The 10,702-nt window shown below is 43.1% G+C and overlaps 1 non-coding gene across 1 annotated transcript; it reads left to right on the forward strand.

The window, feature by feature from the left end:
- Positions 1 to 5,043: 5,043 nt before the first annotated feature.
- Positions 5,044 to 5,118, forward strand: Trnas-cga (transfer RNA serine (anticodon CGA)). Its single transcript has one exon. It is a non-coding gene; the product is annotated as a tRNA-Ser (tRNA).
- Positions 5,119 to 10,702: the final 5,584 nt, after the last annotated feature.

Genomic DNA, 10,702 nt, shown 5'->3' on the forward strand with positions numbered 1-10,702 from the left:
ATATTTTCCTTTGATGTCAAGTTTTTAGCTTTAATTATTGTAAGCGTTCGTGCGTTTGTTCGAGGTTCCGGCCTAGCTGGCAAAGGTGAAATGTTCTTCAAGGTTTTTGTAGGGGCGAATTGATTCGTTTCATTTGAAATCACAGACCAAATAGGGCTATCGTCTTGTCTTGCAGAAAGTCCTGGTAGAAGTGACGTTGCTCTTCTTTCAAGGGATTTTAGGCCACGTTTTCCTCTGAAGAAGACTCCGTGAATCTAATAACGGATTGAGGGTTGGGTACGGAACTCTTTCAGTTGATTTCTGGCTAGATGACTCTATTACATCTGCTCTAGTAGGGGATCGTGGCCAGGGTGACGAGGGTCTTTCTTGAACTGTTTGGCCAGATAGGCTGATGTTTTCACTTCCTGTAAGTCTATCTGGATCACATCAAAGAGCGTAATCGAGATTAAACGGGGAGATTCCCGTTTCTTTGAATCCAGAGACGGTGTTCCCTAGAGTTGCAGCTCTATCCCAACACTCTTGTAACAGCTTGTCAGATTACTACGGAAGTGTAAAAATGAAGCTTTAAAGATTTCGTGACAGACTGGTCCAGCACCTCCACATAATGGGTGGTATGGCTGGCAATGCAAATTAAAATGATACTACTCCTCTCGACAAACTCCAGCATCTGTACCGAGTTAGAGTATGAAGTATGGCCATCCAGAATCAGCATAACTGTTCCAAGAGGTTTGTGGGGAACAAAATGATCCCTTAATCATTCAAACAAGGTCTCATCATTCCCATAGGCAGATCTCTGATTTGACTTCTCAGTGGCATGTTGTCCTTCTTTTCTTTTTTGTTAACTCTCTACATGACAACATAAGGAGGAAGAAACATCCCTTCTGTATTGCAGCATTCAAGGAGTGTAATAGCGTCTTCTTTTTCTGACGAAGTAATCACAGGAAGTGTTTTTGACTCCTTTTCAGCTACAAAAGTACCTGGTATGCTATTTAATTGAAGGACTGCCTCATCCTTGTTAAATATACTTCCCTATTTATTGAGCAAACCATTTTCTTCCACTAGAGTTGATAGTAAGTTGAAATATTCCTTGACCTCATCACGATTCATTCCGTGGTCTCCGGCCAAAAATGCGCCTTTAGATTTTCTGGATATCGAGATAGGAACAGTTGTAACAGTCGTAACATGCTTCTCCTTTTTCGTTATTAAATTTGCATTAAACTAAGCTACACAGCAAAATTATTAGCTAGACCTCATACACAGCCCTATTAAGGGGTAACAATACGCTTGATTTTGTGTGTGTGTGTGTGTGTGTGTGTGTGTGTGTGTGACGGAGAATCCAAGCAATAACTAAGACCCGTTGTAATTTTGGAATCATAGCCCGTCTTTAATTTTCTCCCAAGAGCTTTCGTGGGAAGCTTTCCTCATAGAATAACCATAGCTGTTTACTTCTGTAATAGAATTTCTGAAGTCTTCTTCTTTCCATGATTCCCTAGAAGAGCCGGCCTTTGGAATGTACTTATTTGTCATCCGTAAAAAATGGCAGTGCCATCAACATTCAACATATAACAAGGTTTATGGGACGGTAGTCTCTCCCAATCAGTCAGAAGAGACACAATAGCGCATCATCAAATATGGTAAACGCAAACTCAGATAAAACCTTCGTATCGGTATGCAGTTAGACATAAACAACTGTAAAACTGAAGTTTCCGTCGCAGCTCACAGCCTAAGTTATGTTCAATGGAAAGGCTATAATACATTGCATAAAGTCATAGTAAACTGAAAACTAAAATCATGGTAATTATATACTTTTAGTTGAAATAAACAGTCATACGGAGCAGTAACAATCGCTCACGTTATAAACTACCAATTGACTAGCAGCGCTGTACAGCGGTTTGTGGAAGAACAACAAGCATTGGCCATCTCTCCCGTATGGCCGTCTATCACTTGTTTCACTAAATGACACGGACCAGACAGCTGCTGTATTAGGAGAATAGAATAGTAATACTGAGAACCGTATGTAACAATGCTTGCCGCAAAACGAAAACAGCACTAAACTGATAACTATTACCCCGGGGTAGTTTTCAAACGGGATAAGTCATAGTGAACAAATACCTTTCACTTAACTCACAACTCATGGAAATCAATTAGTAATAATCAAAGAACAACAAAATCTCATCAGCGACAGTTACATAAATGGAAAAATTTCGTAACGTTACTCATTGTAATACTTCACGTTTTTAGCCGGCCGGGGTGGCCGAGCGGTTCTAGGCGCTACAGTCTGGAACCGCGCGACCGCTACGGTCGCAGATTCGAATCCTGCCTCGGGCATGGATGTGTGTGATGTCCTTAGGTTAGTTAGGTTTAATTAGTTCTAAGTTCTAGGGGACTGATGACCTTAGAAGTTAAGTCCCATAGTGCTCAGAGCCATTTCAACCATTGTGAACTTAATGTTTTTATTTTTACTCAAGAAGTTATTTCTGTGTATTCATCACTGAAGATTGCCATTTAGCCGGAAATTTATCGTAATGATATACCGTCATTCAGTAATCACTTTTCTGTGAGTTACAGTTACGTAATTTGCAAAGTGGAAATTTCGTTTGTAAAAGAATGGCGAAGTTCGTGATATGATTTTATTGACTTACCGGTCTCATACAGCTTCAACTTCTATTGTTCTTCATTGACAATTACTGGTAATCACTTCGTGCAATTAACACTACTGTTTGCTCAAGACGTTAACAAATATTTCTGACTGATTGTAGTCGCTTAAACTTGGAAACTTATTTATCGTGAAAAATACACAGAAACTATATATTTTACTGAATCCTGCTCTGTCAAGTACTCTCTTTCAGATTACTTTTTACTAGACTTGAGTACTGCTGTTACTTGTAGTCATGCAAATTATTGAAATTTTTATTAGTATTATTTCTTTCATAAAACACTGCAGTACTTTCCTAATCATCAGGACTCTCTCGAATCAGAAATACTGAATGTCATGGAACCTACTTAGGGATTTTGCCTTAGATACGATGAAAATTCAAACTTAAGTATAACTGGGTATTATTCAAACACAAAATTCACTGTGACGCTGGCTAGCTCTATATAAGTCTTACCAAATAATTTGTTAGATGTTACTTCAGGTTGACCTGTCGGTGCAATGTAAGGAATTGTTCGTTGACAATGTGTGGCACAGACTCTTCTTCCTGCAGCTCCATAAAAAAATGAATTGGGACCCACAGTGTTCTTCACGTTGATTTTCATCCTCTTGCGGTAATTAAACTGTGCCCATTTAAATCAATTTACTTCGTCTGTCCACACCAAATTATTATCCCTGCCATTACATACTTTAGCAGCAACGCTTTAAGAGCATTTCCCAGCAAAAAGCCACTGCGCGACTATACCTGGTTGTTTTTCTCAGCACTTTCCTACGCCCTCCTCTGCACTGTACCGAACCTCCTAGTGCACTTGCGCGCACAGTGATAATGTTCACTATATTCTGTCACAGTATCGTATCGCTCTAAGTCATCGCGGCTACTTACAACTAACATTTATTTAACTTCACAATGAGAAAAATTCCATTATCATCACACAAACACTACTACATTTATTTACAAACTTTCATTCATAGAAAAAATATATCGAAAAGTAAAACTGCAGAAAATATTTTGGTAGTCTACAAAGTTGTGTTACGATATCAGTGTGTTGGACACAGTTTCAAAGTTTGTGGCTCCTTTAATGTCATACATGAGGATATTGACGAATAACTGGTCAGAGTTGAAACGATCTGCGAAATTTAATTATGTTTTCCCCGAACAGTATTTATCATACCCCTGCAAGCAGTATTAAAGATACGTTCAGTATGTGTTCGCTTATATTTTCTATTCTAAATTATTTTATTTGTGCCATTAGTGTCAATATAATGCTACAGTTCTTCTGGTTTCTGATTTGATTTGCTCAGAAAAGTCTCAAATGTCTCACATGACATAACAGGGTTACCGGACTACCCGGCGCCGCGGCCTTTGCTCTATGGGGTCGTCTTCTTACTACCACTGACCTCCCCGGCCAAGCTATTCCCTTAGGGAACGCCTTACTCTCAAAAGGTGAGGCGATGACCTTCGGTGTCAGGGAGAAAGCGATATCAGCTTCGAGAAAGGCAGCCAACAACAACGCGTGTCGCCGACCGTGGTGGCCACGCGGTTCTAGGCGCTGCATTCCGGAGCCGCGCGGCTGCTACGGTCGCAGCTTCGAATCCTGCCTCAGGCATGGATGTGTGTGATGTCCTTAGGTTAGTTAGGTTTAAGTAGTTCTAAGTTCTAGGGGACTGATGACCTCCGATGTTAAGTCCCATAGTGCTCAGAGCCATTTGAACCATTTGTGAACAACGCGTGTCCCATCTCTCTCCGATAGTGAAACTTCCTGGCAGATTAAAACTGTGTGCCCGACCGAGACTCGAACTCGGGACCTTCGCCTTTCGCGGGCAAGCGCTCTACCAACTGAGCTACCGAAGCACGAGTTACGGGTGGTACCCACAGCTGTACTTCTGCCAGTATCTCGTCTCCTACCTTCCAAACTTTACAGAAACTCTCCTGCGAAACTTGCAGAACTAGCACTCCTGAAAGAAAGGATATGTCCTTTCTTTCAGGAGTGCTAGTTCTGCAAGATTCGCAGGAGAGCTTCTGTAAAGTTTGGAAGGTAGGAGACGAGATACTGGCAGAAGTAAAGCTGTGAGTACCGGCCGTGAGTCGTGCTTCGGTAGCTCAGTTGGTAAAGCGCTTGCCCGCGAATGGCAAAGGTCCCGAGTTCGAGTCTCGGTCCGGCACACAGTTTTAATCTGCCAGGAAGTTTCATATCAGCGCACACTGCGCTGCAGAGTGAAAATCTCATTCTGGAAACATCCCCCAGGCTGTGGCTAAGCCATGTCTCCGCAATATCCTTTCTTGCAGGAGTGCTAGTTCTGCAAGTTTCGCAGGAGAGCTTCTGTAAAGTTTGCAAGGTAGGAGACGAGATACTGGCAGAAGTAAAGCTGTGAGTAGCGGGCCTGAGTCGTGCTTCGGTAGCTCAGTTGGTAGAGCGCTTGCCCGCGAAAGGCAAAGGTCCCGAGTTCGAGTCTCGGTCGGGCACACAGTTTTAATCTGCCAGGAAGTTTCATATCAGCGCACAATCCGCTGCAGAGTGAAAATCTCATTCTAATTCCGATAGTGCTGCTAAGGAAAAATGACTAACATACTGTCCATATCTGACCATAACGAAAACAAACATGAGTAAGAAAAATCCAAACAAAATTTCACAAGCAGGAGATGAAACTATAACCGGAGCAAAAGGCTAGGTTTCAAAACGACATCTTAAATGTATTTTTAACGAGGAACTTACCTATCGCTGACGGTAAACACTGCAGCTACATGATGAGAGTCGTGGACGCTCCCTTTTTGAAGCAAAGAACTCGAACTTAAAAGTTTTCAGCAGGAGACTAGTGCAGACAATCAAGTTTTCCAAATTTTCTTTATTATATGATCACCACAGATGTCGAATATTGTCATGACAATAAGAAAGATTCTCGTTTTATAATTTTTCTTTCTACAATGTATTTTATTTGTTCCAGACGCCTTTCGCCTTTTCCTTTAAGCCATCTTCAATGGAATCTAGAACGATACCGTCTTGTTTTGACATGCGGTATTTGTAGGTTATAAAACACTTCTCGTCATACTTTCCACGAAGTAAGTGGTTACTCGCAGTTATTAGAGTTTTTGGCTGGCATCTGCATTTCGTCTCATCTGTTTACATACTTGACGTCGATCTATAACTTCACAACATCACTCATTAAACAATCGCACATTTGTACTTAATAACTTTTTTCTTCACCATTTTCATTTTCTTTACGCTAATTGCCATTATTTTTCTGTCATTAGCTGTAGATATTTTACCGAAAACTGTGATTTAAAGTAGCTACAACTGTGTCTTTCCTTTATGTCCTTTAATATTTGGTTTGTTGATCAACATGTTGCCAACCCAACGAGATATATGCTGAAAACTAAAGTCACTTCTCTCTCTCTGTCGTGTGTGTGTGTGTGTGTGTGTGTGTGTGTGTGTGTGTGTGTGTATGCGTTTGCGTGTGGGTTGCATATATTCTGGGACCAACTTCACTGATTTATGTGCCCTCCCCCCCCTCCCTCCTCCCACTGGGAAGGGAGGGAGGGTACTGATGACCCCCTGAGGTTGATCTATGCCCCCTAGGGATAATCGACCCTTATAACATCACCCTCCCCCTATTCCTACCCCACCAATTCCCCTCCCCCACCTCTCTGGGAACTTCCGTAACCATTCAGGCAGAGCTTTGATATCAGATAAATTTACTAATTAATGAAATCGATAAATTAAGTAACCACTCCACTCTGGGAAATCTCCCAGCCCTTTGCTCCCTCCCCCCACTCCCATTCCCCTCCCCCATCTGGAAATCGGTAAAAAGACTCAATTTGTTCTGCAGGGGGAGGATCTCACGCCAGGAAATTGAAATCAATGTCAACTACATAGCGAAGGAATTATTGTTTATTTATAAAATTCTGTTCGCAGCCGTTGGTGGGAAAAGCTCATAATTTTCTGCAGTTTTGGAAGACATAGGTCTTATAAAGGAAATCGAAAAGAATTACTTAAATAGACAGCTTTTTTCCGATCCATAAGGAATATCGTCATGATATCGACATCAACGTATCACACCCCCACATAATAACTCTATTAAAAATCTTTCGTGCATTACAACGCACGCAGGTCGGGAGACAGGTGCGCAGACCGGAAGTCACGCTCATTCCCGAACAAAGCACCAAGTGTCAGAAACTCTGTCATACTGACACCTGAGAAATTCCTGTCAAAAAATTAAACGCAAACAAAGCAGCATTTACTTCAGAAAACCCCAAGACTTCCCTTGCGGGATACCAGCACATGCGAGAACTCCTTCCAAGGCAAATTCCTAACAGAGAATTGATCGAAAAACACTGCTGAAGTCTTGAAATTGATTGACTAATTAATTTTTGGTTACATGATCGTGATGTAATGTGTACACTGTAGTTCACCAGTCTCAGACGCAGCCAGTCTCTGGAAAAAGAAGAACCAACCATGAAGCGTAAATAGCAGCCGAGATCCTTATCTGTCTCTCCATCGTGGAAGGAGCGTAAAGGTATGTCTCATATAGAGCACTTGCCCGCGAAAGGCAAAGGTCCCGAGTTCGAGTCTCGGTCCGGCACACAGTTTTAATCTGCCAGGAAGTTTCATATCAGCGCACACTCCGCTGTAGAGTGAAAATTTCATTCTAGAAACATCCTCCAGGCTGTGGCTAAGCCATGTCTCCGCAATATCCTTTCTTTCAGAAGTGCTAGTTCTGCAAGGTTCGCAGGAAAGCGTCTGTAAAGTTTGGAGGGTAGGAGACGAGGTACTGGCTGAAGTAGAGCAGTGAGGACGGGGCGTGAGTCGTGCTTGGGTAGCTCAGTTGGTAGAGCACTTGCCCGCGAAAGGCAAAGGTCCCGAGTTCGAGTCTCGGTCCGGCACACAGTTTTAATCTGCCAGGAAGTTTCAAGTCTCATATAGGTAAGGAAAGGAAAGTGCTATGCTTTCAACTACCAAGTTTCACTACCTTTCAAGATCATCCAACCACACCTATCTCCTATTTAATATATATGCACATAGACCATACAGGTAAGAAAAGGAGGTCGCTATGCTTTCAACTACCTAGCTTTAACTAATATTCGAAGTCGTCTGATCACTCACGTACCCCACCCAAAATACATGCACAGATCATTGTATATAGGAAATGTCTTAGGATTTTTTATAGACTACCGAAATACATATTTTCTACAAGATCTTTTTTAACTTTTGCTTACACATTCACTCACATAAAATAGCTCTTTCCTTCTCCATGTGAGATGTAGTTTTAATAATGTGCAATTTAATTTTTAACTTATAACTTAAATCCACAATTGAATTATCTATTTATTTCTCCAGCCATTAATTTGACGAATACAGACAAGGTATGTTCTAGAAGTCTGACAGATATATAACTTTCTTCCTGTAAAATATTGATTTTATGGCTTTAACTATTGGCTCTGTTCTTTCCTGCAGTTCTTCTAGGCGAGAGCATTCAGGGGTATTCATTTTTCCTCTTATCTCTTCCATGACACTATTGTTAAAGTGTTCCACATTTTCCTGTGTGTTCGTTGGCAGCTCTTCTCCCCGCAGGGGGCTCAGCATTCATTTGCTGAGCAGGGGCCTGGCGATCCCGCGTTCCCCGAGCGCCGCCAGTTCTGTCACTGTAGCCTCTGGGCGTGCTGCAACGACCACCGTGCGACGCTGTGGTGGAATGTTGCGTAACACTGGGGTCACGGATCTTGGCTTAACCGACTGGGTAGCGAGGATGGTACGAAACTCTCTAAAAAAACCTCTCAACCCCAACGTGTGCTGCGCGCTGATGCTATGCATGGCTATTGAGGCAGAACAGTCTTAAGTGGGCGTCCTCTGGGGCACCTGCTGCACCTCTGTTGTGCAAGGGTCACCTGGGCAAGTGGGGCTCTGTATGGGTAGACATGAGTTCCGTAGCTATTCGTGGGACGACCATGGAGGCTCTTCAGTCCTCAAAAACTGCTCCCAGTGGATTGGGTGGGCCACTGGTGAGCATTGTTACCAATCCCAACAAGAGAAGCCTGACAGTACCTCTCGTGAGCATACTCCTCAGAAAGGAAGAATCAGTTATGGTATCAGGGCATACACGTGTCAAAAAGTTTTTGTGATAGTTAAAACAGCCGAGGGCACTTTTGCTAAGGTGTTCTCATTCTACTTCCAAAAGGTTTAGATGGTATTGTGAGTGGTCTGAAGATAGTAAAAAGCCTTCGTAGTGCTACATTGTTGATTGAAACGACCCCTTCAGGGCAAGTACAGAAACTTCTGAAAGCAACAACAATGAGTGAATACCCTGTTACTGGTGAACTGTATAAAACCTTATAGTGCAGCTGCAGGGGGATAAAATGTGTAAACCTCAGGGATGAGGACATCGGTGTCTTACAATGGGAATGGGAAGACGACGGTGTTACGGAAGTTCAAAATCTGAAGAAGAGAGTGGGTGGCTTGAAACAACACCCACTTTCATTCTGACTTTCAATGCGCAAGACCTGCCCAGCTACATTAAGGCAGGCTCCTTTTTTTCCAAATCCCATGCGGTGTTTCAAGTGTCAAGGATTTGGTAATACTACTGTTCCGTTTAATGGTATTGCTATTTGTGGTAACTGTGTTCAAACAACTCATGAAGCAGACGTGGAATGTTAGCTGCTCTTACATCCAGTCTGGAGTAGAGAGTGCCCCATCTATAGGGACGAAAAGAAAATTCAAGAACTTACACTTACACGTCACGTGTCATATGCCGAAGCAAAGAATCTGTTTACATCCACACAGCGCCCATCACAGGCTACCTCATTTGCATGAGCTGTGAAACAGCCCATAGTTAAACTTAGTGTGATGACAGAAACGGAAATAGCAACTGCCACTACCCACACGCGCTCCTATTGCTGCACATGCCAACAGTATGGATGTGTCAACACTGTGCATGCCAGAGACTCAGTTACACAAACTTCTCCGATTGACAATGTGGAGCCATTGTCCCCAACAGCAGCTCTCCAGCACCGACTGGTACACTCACGCAGGGACCTTCCCGTGTTTCATCCCGACAAGGGAAAGCCACCACAAAGTCCAAGTCAAAGTCCAGTGGAACAGTTTCTAAAGCACCGGCAGTGAAACAGGCTGCTATTGCTGTTGTTGACGATTTAGCAATGGATGTGGTTCCAATCGGCGACTAGTCAACCGCCGACGACCTCATGTTTCCTGCTAAGGTGCAGAGAGAAAGGGAAGAGAAACTTTCCCAATAGATAATGGACATACTGAAGTGGGATTTAAATAGCTTCAGAGTTCGAGTGGATGAATTAAAGTTTCTCACACAGACCAGACCAGTGTGTGTGTGTGTGTGTGTGTGTGTGTGTGTGTGTGTGTGTGTGTCTTCAGGATACACAAGTCAAGGAGTATCCCTTTGTTTAGAGGTTACCGTCTACATCGAAAAGATGACCTTCGTGGCGATAGCGCTTATGCAGGAGTGGCAGTGTTCGTCCATGACACACATTACTCCTCCCCTGTAACAGTAATCGCCACGCTACAGGCAGTTGCTGTCACTGTGCATTCTGTTTCCTTTAGGTAACTGTCTGTTCCCTTTATTTTCCGCCACAGGCACCTCTGGATAATGAGGCTCTTCCCGAGCTAATCGACCAGCTTTCACCACCGTTTGTGCTCTTATGGGAATATAATACCCATAATATTCCACGGTGCAGTCTCTCCACCTTCCCAAGGGGACGAGTAGTTGAAAGTGTATTACTATCTGGCACTATGTGTCTCCTGAATACAGGCTCCAAGACACATTTTTGCACCGAAACAGGGACATTCTCCACCAATGATTTGACAGTTTGCTTCCCTGCACGCGCAGACTCTGTCAAATCGGAGATGGCAGACGACCTCCACTCCAGTGACCACTTCCCTGTTACTGTCCGCCTTTTACAATGAATGGAACATGAGGGAAAATCACTCAAGTGGCTGCTATTCAAGGCGAACTGGACGCTTTGTAGCCAGCTGGCTGTGCTTGAGTGCAGGGACAGCGTCCATGACTGTGTGGGTCACATTACCGATG

This window comes from Schistocerca cancellata, chromosome 1, assembly GCF_023864275.1.
Source record: "Schistocerca cancellata isolate TAMUIC-IGC-003103 chromosome 1, iqSchCanc2.1, whole genome shotgun sequence".
In the NCBI taxonomy this organism is placed as follows: Eukaryota; Metazoa; Arthropoda; class Insecta; order Orthoptera; family Acrididae; genus Schistocerca; species Schistocerca cancellata.